The sequence below is a fragment of the Eurytemora carolleeae genome, unplaced genomic scaffold, assembly GCF_000591075.1.
Source record: "Eurytemora carolleeae unplaced genomic scaffold, Eaff_2.0 scaffold310, whole genome shotgun sequence".
Classification (NCBI taxonomy): domain Eukaryota; kingdom Metazoa; phylum Arthropoda; class Copepoda; order Calanoida; family Temoridae; genus Eurytemora; species Eurytemora carolleeae.
In genome coordinates, this window is record NW_019396216.1 from 32,701 (window position 1) to 43,681 (window position 10,981).

The following is a 10,981-nucleotide window of genomic DNA, read 5'->3' on the forward strand; positions in this document are numbered from 1 at the left end:
TTATGGGAGTTCGTCCGTGGAAATTTCTATCCTTTAACTGTAATTTATCTATCTATCTATCTATCTATCTATCTATCTATCTATCTATATATCTATCTATCTAAATATCTATGTATCTATCTATCTATCTATCCATCTATCATCTCTCTATCTATCTATTTTTCTATCTAAATTTATCTATCCATTTTTCTTTCTATCTATATTCATCTTTATTCCTATCTTCCTGTCTATATTTATCTATTTTCATATCTATCTTCCTATCTTCCTATCTACCTATCTTTCTTCCTGTCAATATCCATCTATCTTTCTATCTTCCTTTTTATCTTCCTTTCTCCTTATCTATCTTCCTATCTACCTATCTTTCTTCCTGTCAATATCCATCTATCTTCCTATCTATCTTCCTATCTTCCTATCTACCTATCTTTCTTCCTGTCAATATCCATCTATCTTCCTATCTATCAATCTATCTTCTTATCTATCTTGCTATCTATCCAATATCCATCTATCTTCTTAAGTCCTTATATTATGATATATTCTGATTTATTTTGCTAGTTTCCTTTATATCCATTTGTATATATAAATTTATAATAACTTATCCATGTAACCATGTGTTCATCTATCCCTTTTTAGATTAAAATATATATATTTTCTATGTATGCTTCTAATCATATGTTGAAGATTTATTTTCTTCTGCTTCTATTTATCTATCAACTCTTACTGATACCATTGTCTTGCAAGAATATCACAATATCAAAAACCATTTGGTCGAATTAGCAAATATTTTATCTTCCCTTTTCAACTCTTTTTTTCTCCTCTTTCTCTTTCTATTTCTTCTCATTTCTTCTTGTTTCTCACTCTTTTTTCTTGTTTCTCATTATTTCTTCTTCCTTCTTGTTTCTCATTCTTTTTTCTTGTTTCTTCTTCCTTCTTGTTTCTCATTCTTTCTTCTTCCTTCTTCTTCCTTCTCGTTTCTCATTCTTTCTTCTTCTTTCTTTTTCCTTCTTGTTTCTCATTCTTTCTTCTTCTTTCTTCTTCCTTCTTGTTTCTCATTATTTCTTCTTCCTTCTTCTTCCTTCTCGTTTCTCATTCTTTCTTCTTCTTTCGTTTTCCTTCTTGTTTCTCATTCTTTCTTCTTCTTTCTTTTTCCTTCTTGTTTCTCATTCTTTCTTCTTCTTTCTTTTTCCTTCTTGTTTTTCATTCTTTCTTCTTCTTTCTTTTTCCTTCTTGTTTCTCACTCTTTTTTCTTGTTTCTTCTTCTTTCTTGTTTCTCATTCAATTTCTTCCTTCTTTCTTCTTCTTTTCTATTATTCTCACTCTTTTATCTTGTTTCTCATTCTTTCTTCTTCTTTGTTCTTCTTTCTTATTTCTCACTCTTTTTCTTTCCCTCCTTTTTTATTCTTACTTCATTCTTCTCTCTTTTTTTTTTTTTTTAGAAATTCTTGCACAATACTTGATTTTATGACATTAAAGATTTCAGGTTAATGATCCCCTATAGTCCTGCCCAGTGCATTGAACTGTTTAAATTGCAAGAGTATTCGCTGTGTCACTTTTACAAGAATTTCTAAACAATATGTTTGCTAAGTTTTACCACTAGGCCAAGCTGTATTTATTTATTACTGAAGGTTGAATTATATTTTTCATCTACAATAAGACCCATCAAACTGTAAACAATAAGACGACATTTCAGAAGTTTTTGGTGTAATAAAGTGAAACCCTTAATAACGAATACATCGAAAGAATTTATCAAATGTCGTATTCTTCACTTTCTGATAATGGAATGTTGCAGATATTTAGTTTTTTAATTAAATGATTATATGAAACTCTTAAAAACTGTTCCCGCATATTCATGGCTATTTATTTATTTTCACAAATACTAAAATTTACGTAATATAGTATAAAACTCATTGAAAAATTTTCAAGACGACATTTGATAAATTCTTCCGATGTATTCGTCATTAAGGGATTCACTGTACATAAAGCAAAGAGTTTAACCAGTGAGTGAAATAGGTGTCTGTGTAGACTGCGCAATTGTTGTGTTAGATGTTCGGGTATCCTTCATTTTCAGTTTCTTCAATTCTGCAAACAAAATGAAAATATTTTTTTAAGCATCGATAAGTCGTAGAAAACCTAAATTTGTCATCAAAGAACTCGAATTCGAAATCTGCTTTTTACACTTTTCAACATTTTTAGAACAGGGAAAGATATATGAATAGGGGGCCGTTGGTTTACAAAACACTGTAAAAATGTTTGTAGGGTTTCTGTTTTAAATGAAATATTATTAAAATAATGTGAATCAATTAAATAATTTAAGATTTTTACAGGAAAAATATAATTTTTGGCAAAGATTTTATGAAGAGTAATAAAAGCAAACTTTTTTTTAAAAAAAGGTCCCCTTCTCGGATTTTTTTGAAGCCTTCTAAAAGTTCAAAAAAAAATTATATCTCATTGAATGAAAGATAAAAAATGAAAATATCAGTTTAAAATGTTAAAAGGAACTGTTCACATGATTTCAGATAATCATATATTTAGTGGAGTTTGTGATTAACAACAGTACCCGTTTAATCTTTCTCTAATCATGGATGATTAAGATATCCTTATTTTTCTAACTAAACATTTATTATATTCGATTATGATTTCTCTAATTGACTTTAAGTTGCAGAAAAATATGTGCAATTAACAAAATTCAATACTTTTGAGATAGAAAAATGACGATATTTTCCTGATTGTAAATCAGGTTTAAAGGGTACCGTTGTGAATCCGATACGCGGCTCTTTAAACACTTGAGATTATCTACAGTTTACTGTCCCTTTATGCTTTGAAATAAATGTTAGGGGGCGCAGAATATACATCAATAAAAGTAAGAAAGGGCGCGCCCCGACCTTATTTTTCTTGCATTCATTATCATGAAATCTATATCATGGCATCTATATCATGAAATCGTAATTTTGTTTTCTAATTGTTTTATTGTCTGTACTCTAGAGAGAACAGTCATTTTAGGATACGTCTGGTAAAATGTTTCAACTCACCTAAAACAGTTTTTTGAGGGGGGGAGACATGAGGGTTGAGACTCCTCCTGGAAAAGTGACGGCTATGGTTTCAGTCATCAACGAAGTTGAGTCCCCCCCCCCTCTGTACAAATTTTTAATAAACGCCCCTGGTGCAATATGTTATATATAAGTATAAGATTGCTTAATAAATAATTTAGAAATGATGTGATTGATTTTGTCTAAATGGTTTAAAATGTCAACTATGAGACCTAAAAAATTCTAATGATAAGAATGCTTATAAGTTTAATACTAGCAAAATGATGTTAACTATTTATGAGGCCTAAAAAAAGATCAAGATATAAGATTGTTTAATTAATATTTGCAAACTTATGAGATTAGTTTAATTGGATTAAAATGTCATCTAAGATACCTAAAAAGATTTTATAAAGTATAAGATTACTTAATTAATAATTGTGTTAGAAATGAGGAGCTTACTGCTTAGTTCTAAATGGGTTATATACCTAAAAAAGGCTTTAAGTATAAGATTGTTTTAATTAATATTTGTAAAATGACAAGATTTGTTCAAAGTGGGTTAAAATGTCAAATACAATACCTAAAAAGAGATTCTAAACGTCTTTATATTTCAAGGCCTATAGGCTCATCAAGGGGCCTTGATGGTTTGCATGTTTTAGCAGAGTTGAGAACTGCTTAGGTCAATGAACTATACAGGCCTTGCAAACAAAAACGAGGACACTGCCTGAATAGTAGTGTGGAAGAACTGGGGGGGTTGTTCTTCGAATTTAAAATGTTTTCACATAACAGACAACTTGGTTTTTAACATTTTAGCCAAAAATTTTAAAATTTTATTATAAAAATCTACAGAAATCCCACCAGCCCCTCTCCCCCCTTTCCCCCTAGTGTCCTTTATCATAAATTTCCCCTGAAGGTGGTTTATAGGTCAAATTTAAAATTTTTTTAATTTCTTTAAATTTTATTTTGAAATTTTTGTTTCGTTAACTTTGTTTTTTTTCTGATTTTTAAGTAAAGAATATTTTCACATTTTCATTCGTCCTTGGTGTACCGTTATCCTTCGGTCAATGAACTCACTAGCGCCGGCGCCTCGTGTTCTCTGCATAGCGCCGGCGCCCTATACAACTTGAACCGTTAGGTAAGAGTTGAAGAATTGAAAGAAATTAATTTCACTTTTCAAAATTAAAACAATGCTAAATATCAACTGTACACAATTATCAAAACATAAAAGAAGGATTTTTATATTTTACCTTTTAACCCTTTTCGTTTTTCCGGTTCTACGCTTTCATATGCCTTAAAATGTCTTTTAAAATTTAAAATACTTGACTTTTAACAAACAAAAATTTCGCGGATTTTATTAAAAAATTTCATGGATTTTTTAAACTTTCAAAAATCGAATTTTGTTAGAGGCAAATTTTTGAAAATTCAATCATCCATAAAACTTCCATGGGGTCACGCGAGGTCCCACAAAAAATTGGGCCCGATCGGTTCAGCCGTTTTGACGTTTATTGAATACAAACGGACAGACGAATAAACAGAGAGACAAGCAAAGTATATATATAGCTGTTTAATTTTAGAATTTTTCAAAACATTGGCTTGGGACATTTGACCAAGTTTTAAATTTCGTAAATCAACTAAATTATAGCTGAATACTTAATTTTGTATTTCCGTGAAAATGAATACTTTTTTTCATTCTTCTTTGTTAGCTTGAAGCAAAAATAGGAATGTTACTGTCATTTTTTCACTAGTTCCAACTTTTGTTTTGAAATTTTTGACTAAAATTTTTGAAATGTTTAAAAAATTTATTTGATAGGTACACCTTAAGCAGACACCTTTAGACAAGGTGTATGCATGCATGCATGACTAGATTCCGGTTAATGAACTTATATTCAAATTTCCATGACTCGACTGAACCGAGTTCTAAACAGTTCTTAAGGAATAGTAGGAGATGAAATAGGTGTTGTTTTCAAGATTGGCACTGGAGTCCTAATTTTGGAAAAGGAGAAAAGGAGTAGGAGTTTATTGGAGATCTAGGAACTAAGAGTTGTAATTAAAGGAGTAGGAGTGTATAGGAGATCTAGGAACTAAGAGTTGTAATTATAGGAGTAGGAGTGTATAGGAGATCTAGGAACTAAGAGTTGTAATTATAGAAGTAGGAGTGTATAGGAGACCTAGGAACAAGGAGCTCTAATTATAAGAGTATGAGTATAAGAGATCATCGAACTAAGAGGTGTAATTATAGGAGTAGGAGTGTATAAGAGATATAGGAACTAGTTGTAATTATAGAAGTAGGAGTATAGGAGATATGGGAACTAGTTGTAATTATAGGAGTAGGAGTATAGGAGACCTAGGAACAAGGAGCTGTAATTATAGGAGTAGAACTATAGAAGATCTAGGGACTAGGAGGTGTTATTATAGGAGAAGGAGTAGGATCCTGATCAGGTGAAGGAGCAGGGTCTTGATCAGGAGAAGGGGTAAGGTTCAGATCAGGAGAAGGAGAAGGGTTCTGATCAGGAGAAGAAGTGGGGTTCTGATCAGGAGAAGGAGCTGATCAGGAGAAGGAGTAGGGTTCTGATCAGGAGAAGGAGAAGGGTCCTGATCAGGAGAAGGAGAAGGGTTCTGATCAGGAGAAGGAGAAGGGTCCTGATCAGGAGAAGGAGTAGGATTCTGATCAGGAGAAGGAGAAGGGTTCTGATCAGGAGAAGGAGAAGGGTCCTGATCAGGAGAAGGAGTAGGTTTCTAATCAGGAGAAGGAGTAGGGTCCTGATCAGGAGAAGGAGAAGGGTCCTGATCAGGAGAAAGAGAAGGGTCCTGATCAGGAGAAGAAGTAGGGTTCTGATCAGGAGAAGGAGAAGGGTCTTGATTAGGAGAAGGAGTAGGATTCTGATCAGGAGAAGGAGAAGGGTTCTGATCAGGAGAAGGAGTAGGATCCTGATTAGGAGAAGTAGTGGGGTTCTGATCAGAAGGAGAAGGGTCCTGATCAGGAGAAGGAGAAGGGTTCTGATCAGGAGAAGGAGAAGGGTCCTGATCAGGAGAAGGAGTAGGTTTCTAATCAGGAGAAGGAGTAGGGTTCTGATCAGGAGAAGGAGTAGGGTCATGATCAGGAGAAGGAGAAGGGTCCTGATTAGGAGAAGTAATAGGGTCCTGATCAGGAGAAGGAGTAGAATCCTGATCACTAGAATGAGAAGGGTCTTGATTAGGAGAAGGAGTAGGGCTCTGATCAGGAGAAGGAGTAGGGCTCTGATCAGGAGAAGGAGAAGGGTCCTGATTAGGAGAAGTAATAGGGTCCTGATCAGGAGAAGGAGTAGAATCCTGATCAGGAGAAGGAGAAGGGTTCTGATCAGGAGAAGGAGAAGGGTCCTGATCAGGAGCCTAGGTTGGATAAAAAATAGTAGTTTTGAAAGAAAGTAAAACTCAGGTTCAATGCACTCTCTTCATGTATTCGAGGTCAGAGCAAACTCAGCATTCAATGCGCTAGAATGGACAGATAAAAAAATACAAGAAAGAAAGATAGTGAAATTTATAGAATGGGACTAACAGATAAACAGCTTGGAGAAGTCTAGATGATAACATAATCTCACTAACTTCATAGTTTAGATGATAATCTTCATGGTTTAGATAACAAAACTTCATAATTTAGATGATAATCTTCATGGTTTATAAAACAAAACTTCATAATTTAGATGATAATTTTCATGGTTTAAATAACAAAACTTCATAATTTAGATGATAATTTTCATGGTTTAGATAACAAAACTTTAGATGATAATTTTCATGGTTTAGATAACAAAACTTCATAGTTTAGATGATAATCTTCATGGTTTAGATAACAAAACCGCATAGGTTTAGATGATAATTTCCAAATGGTTTGGATGATAAACACCATAGTTTATAGATAATAAATTCCATGATTTACATGATTGACTCCGTGATAAGATGATAAACTCCATAGTTTAGTAGATAAAATCCATGGTTTAGATGATAAACTCCGTGATTTAGATGATAAACTCCATAGTTTAGTAGATAAAATCCATTGTTTAGATGATGCACTCCGTGGTTTAGATGATACACTCCGTGATTTAGATGATACACTCCGTGGTTTAGATGATAAACTCCATAGTTTAGCCAATAAAATCCATAGTTCAGATGATAAACTCCATAGTTTAGTCAATAAACTCCATAGTTTAGTCAATAAAATCCATGGTTTAGATGATACACTCCGTGATTTAGATGATAAAAACAATAGTTTAGATGATAAACTTCATGGTTTATATGATAAACTCCGTGATTAAAATCTAAAGCATGTATGTATTAGATGATATATACATTATTATCAGAGTCATCTGTAAAATAATGCACCCCCCCCCCTCACGGATTCAGGTGGGAAGATAAGATTTCACAGATGAAAAGCTCCTGCAGTTTTAAATTTATTTTTTTCTTGTCAAATTCTTCATTAATAGACTGTAAACTCCGGTGCAGTTCAAGTACCGGGCTGACTCTTTAGCAGCTCACGTAAATTTAACATTAACATTAAACACATTAACATTAAACACATTAACATTAAACATTAACATTTAACATTAAACAACATTTTTAGCCTTTTTTCCTAAACACTTTTTTCGGCATATACATTTCGAAGGAAAAAGTATAGACCAACAAATCCGTAAATTAAAAAAGTGTTGCCAAAACACCTTTGATTTCAAACAGTCGGGGGTGAGCTAGAGCAAACTGTACAGTACACCAACAAACTATATAGAGTAAAATGAATCAGCCTCTTCTAGATTCTAGTGAAGTTCTCTTGAAATTCTCGTCCTTTGTAGATAGCCTTTGGGTTTCCAGCGAACGATAACTTTCGCGAAAAATGCAAAGTTTTGCAAAAAGTTTCTTTCTTATTTACAAAATTTTTCGCGAAAATGAATTTTGCGAAACCATGCAAAAACGATACGTAAATTTGTGAAAAACCCCACAGTTGTTTTTCGCGAAATTTCGCATTAATCTATTTCGTGAAAAAATGCGAAATTTTCCTTTTTTTCTACGAACAAATGCAAAAAAACTGCGAAAATTTTGCGAAATTTTGCTAAAAACCCTACCTGTAGATGAGCACTATGTCGCACAAAAGATTCGACCTCTAAACATTCTCAATAAATATAAAGTTGTAATCTCTGTTTGTCTGTCTGTCTTGTTTGTTTGGCCGATCATGACTCGAGAACCCATGGACCGATTTGCCTCAAATTTTGATTTAGGAACTCGGGAGAGCCACATGAATGTTCTTAGCTTTTTAGATTTTAAGTTGAATGGGTCGACTTTTAATGTAAAAATTTAGTTTCCCGGTAAAATCGACCAAGTGCGGGTAAATGGCGGGAGTAACTATGAGAAATCTGGACAGGGCCGGGTTCCCAAAGCTAGTTCTGAATAAATACGTGACAAACATTAACCCTGTATAGTCCGTATAGTGTATAGATTTCGTAACCAAAATTGTATGCGGCCATTCCGGGTTGATTTTCTAGAACTTTCCGACTCAAGTATAGACGCGTAGAAACTATATGATGCGTATATATCAGCGCGTAGAACTATATAATGCGTATATCAGCGTAACTTGGTCGATGAGTCAAAGATATTTGGATAATTTTAAATAATGAAAAAAAAAACATAAAAATGCAATTATTAATTAGTGTTTTGATTTAAAATGTATAGAAACAATTATAATTGTAAATTTTCTTTTCCTTTTTTGAGAATTGGAGGGAAATATTCACCACAGCCTCTTTTGTTTGAGGTTTTAAAATGTTTGCAACTGAAACGCTTAATTTTTATATATTTCATGAATAAATAATTACTTACTCACTACTTGATAACTCAAATATGTAAGGTCCTATTTAAAGTGCCAATTTATTCATTGTAAGTATATTTTATTTATTATTATTTTCAAAGAAATTGATTCTTTGCCGCCAACTCGGATGTTCATAATCCATCCCTATATCTTTTAAATCCCAAATAAAACCAAGACTTTTATCTTCAGTTATTTCTTGGTATTATCTTCCTGCAAATTGTTTCTCGTCTTTAGAAAGTCGCGTATTACAGTATTTATGAACATATTTACAGTCTTTTAAAAGAGTATAAAGACTGTTTGAATGCAATCTTGTGAAACGATTAAAGCAAGATGTGAAGGATGGTTTCCTTGAGTACAGGGTAACAGAGCCCAAAATTTAAAAGAGTATCATTGAACGAAACTCTCGAGTTTCCTTTTTTGGGTCTTAATATTTTGTAGATTTTGATTTAAGAGATTCAACAAAAATGGAGAATATAAAGAAAATAAATAAAAAAATATTTCATAAACAAAAATATTGATATCCACAAAACTGCCTAACCCCATTCGTAAAACCCGGGTTTTAAAACTGGTTTTCATAACAATACCCTGTCTTAAGTTTTGGGCTCAGGGGAAGTATGGCAATGTACATATTTATTAAATCACAGATGAGTCTGGAGCAGAACAAAAATTTACCCATTATGGCAATCAGGACGCATATTAATGATACAAGAAATATTTATTTAGGAATTTAAATAATCAGCGCTTATAGAAGATTTTTCAGAGAATATCAAAGATTAATATTTTCTAGACGATTCAAGGGGGGGGGACTAGGGACATACGCCTATGTACTGTTGTACAATGTGTAGTATAAGACTTACAGTACATCGTTTAGAGTTGTACGTCGAGAAGCAGGATTATTGTCTAGAATTTGTGCTATTTCAAACTTTTTTTAATTTGCTGATGAAAATAATGGGAATTTAGTTTTTTTCTTCATAATTTAGGAATTTGTTTACTAGGCATTATTTAATTGCAAAAAAATTCAGCAGACCCCCTTCTTTTTACATGCTTACATAGATACTAGGCTTGAGATTAATTTTTTCTTAGCATTCTTTAAACTAAATTATTTTTGCGGATTTTCATTTCACGTTTGATAAATTTACAAAAAAATGGCAAATATTTTTTTTTCATTTTGACCAAATATGCCCCTTTTGCAAAGTCATGTGAGTTACCATAAAAAAAAAATATATAAAGTAGGCTTCCGATATTTTGTGTTTGTGGATTTTGAAAAAAAAAGTTTAAAGGCAATTTTTTTAATCCGGACAATTCATGTAAGGCCCCACAAAAATGTGGACCCGATTGGTTCAGCCGTTTTTACGTTTATTGGATCTGAACCTCCAAATATGCATATATATATCTATACAATATATATATATATATCCAGTGTGTGTGATATAGTGAAAGTTTACGGTACCTGTAGTACACAGACACACACCGTCACACACACACACACACAGGTTGTTGGGTAGAATCTAGAGACCTTCAGGAAACCAACCAGAATCTAGAGAGACCTCAGTTCATCATAAACATTCAACAAGAGCAGACGTGTGTTTGTAAACAGTGCTTCACAGCTCACAGTGTATTCAGCTGTCAAGAACAGTGGAATTTTTAAGAAAAAGTTTATTTAAAAATTTTTGTCTCTTCAGTCTTTGGTCTTCCTCAGTTTAACTCTAAAGGTAGCAATTCTATAATATATATCTTGAATTATTAAAGTTATAAAATTGTAATAAGTTTGCATATGTAACTGCACAACTTTCAATTTAGCGGAACCTCTGAAAAAGAAGAAAACTAGAATACTAAGAATAAAGTTTTATAATAAAAAACATGATTGAAAAAAATCAGGAATTAGAAGAGTAATAAGAAAGGTCAGGAAAACATATAAGGAACAAGAGAAAGAGTAGGAAAACGAAAAGGGTCCTGTGGGTGGGGGAATGGAAGGGGAGTAAAGAAAGAGTTCATAAGAGAAGTAAATGGTTAAGGAGGGGAGTAAAGGGTTTAGGGGGAGTAAAGGGTTTAGGAGGGTAGTAAAGGGTTTAGGATGGTAGTAAAGGGTTTAGGAGGGGAGTAAAGGGTTTAGGAGGGGAGTAAAGGGTTTAGGAGG

General features: G+C 32.8%; 1 protein-coding gene across 1 annotated transcript in view; it reads left to right on the plus strand.

Annotated features, from left to right (window-relative positions):
- Nucleotides 1–10,279: 10,279 nt before the first annotated feature.
- The window catches only part of LOC111698388 (RE1-silencing transcription factor), a 7,088-nt gene continuing 6,386 nt past the window's right edge, over nt 10,280–10,981 (plus strand). The window contains exon 1 of the mRNA XM_023468711.1: nt 10,280–10,556. The gene's annotated coding sequence lies outside the window, so the exon portion shown is untranslated. The remainder of the gene's footprint in view (nt 10,557–10,981) is intronic.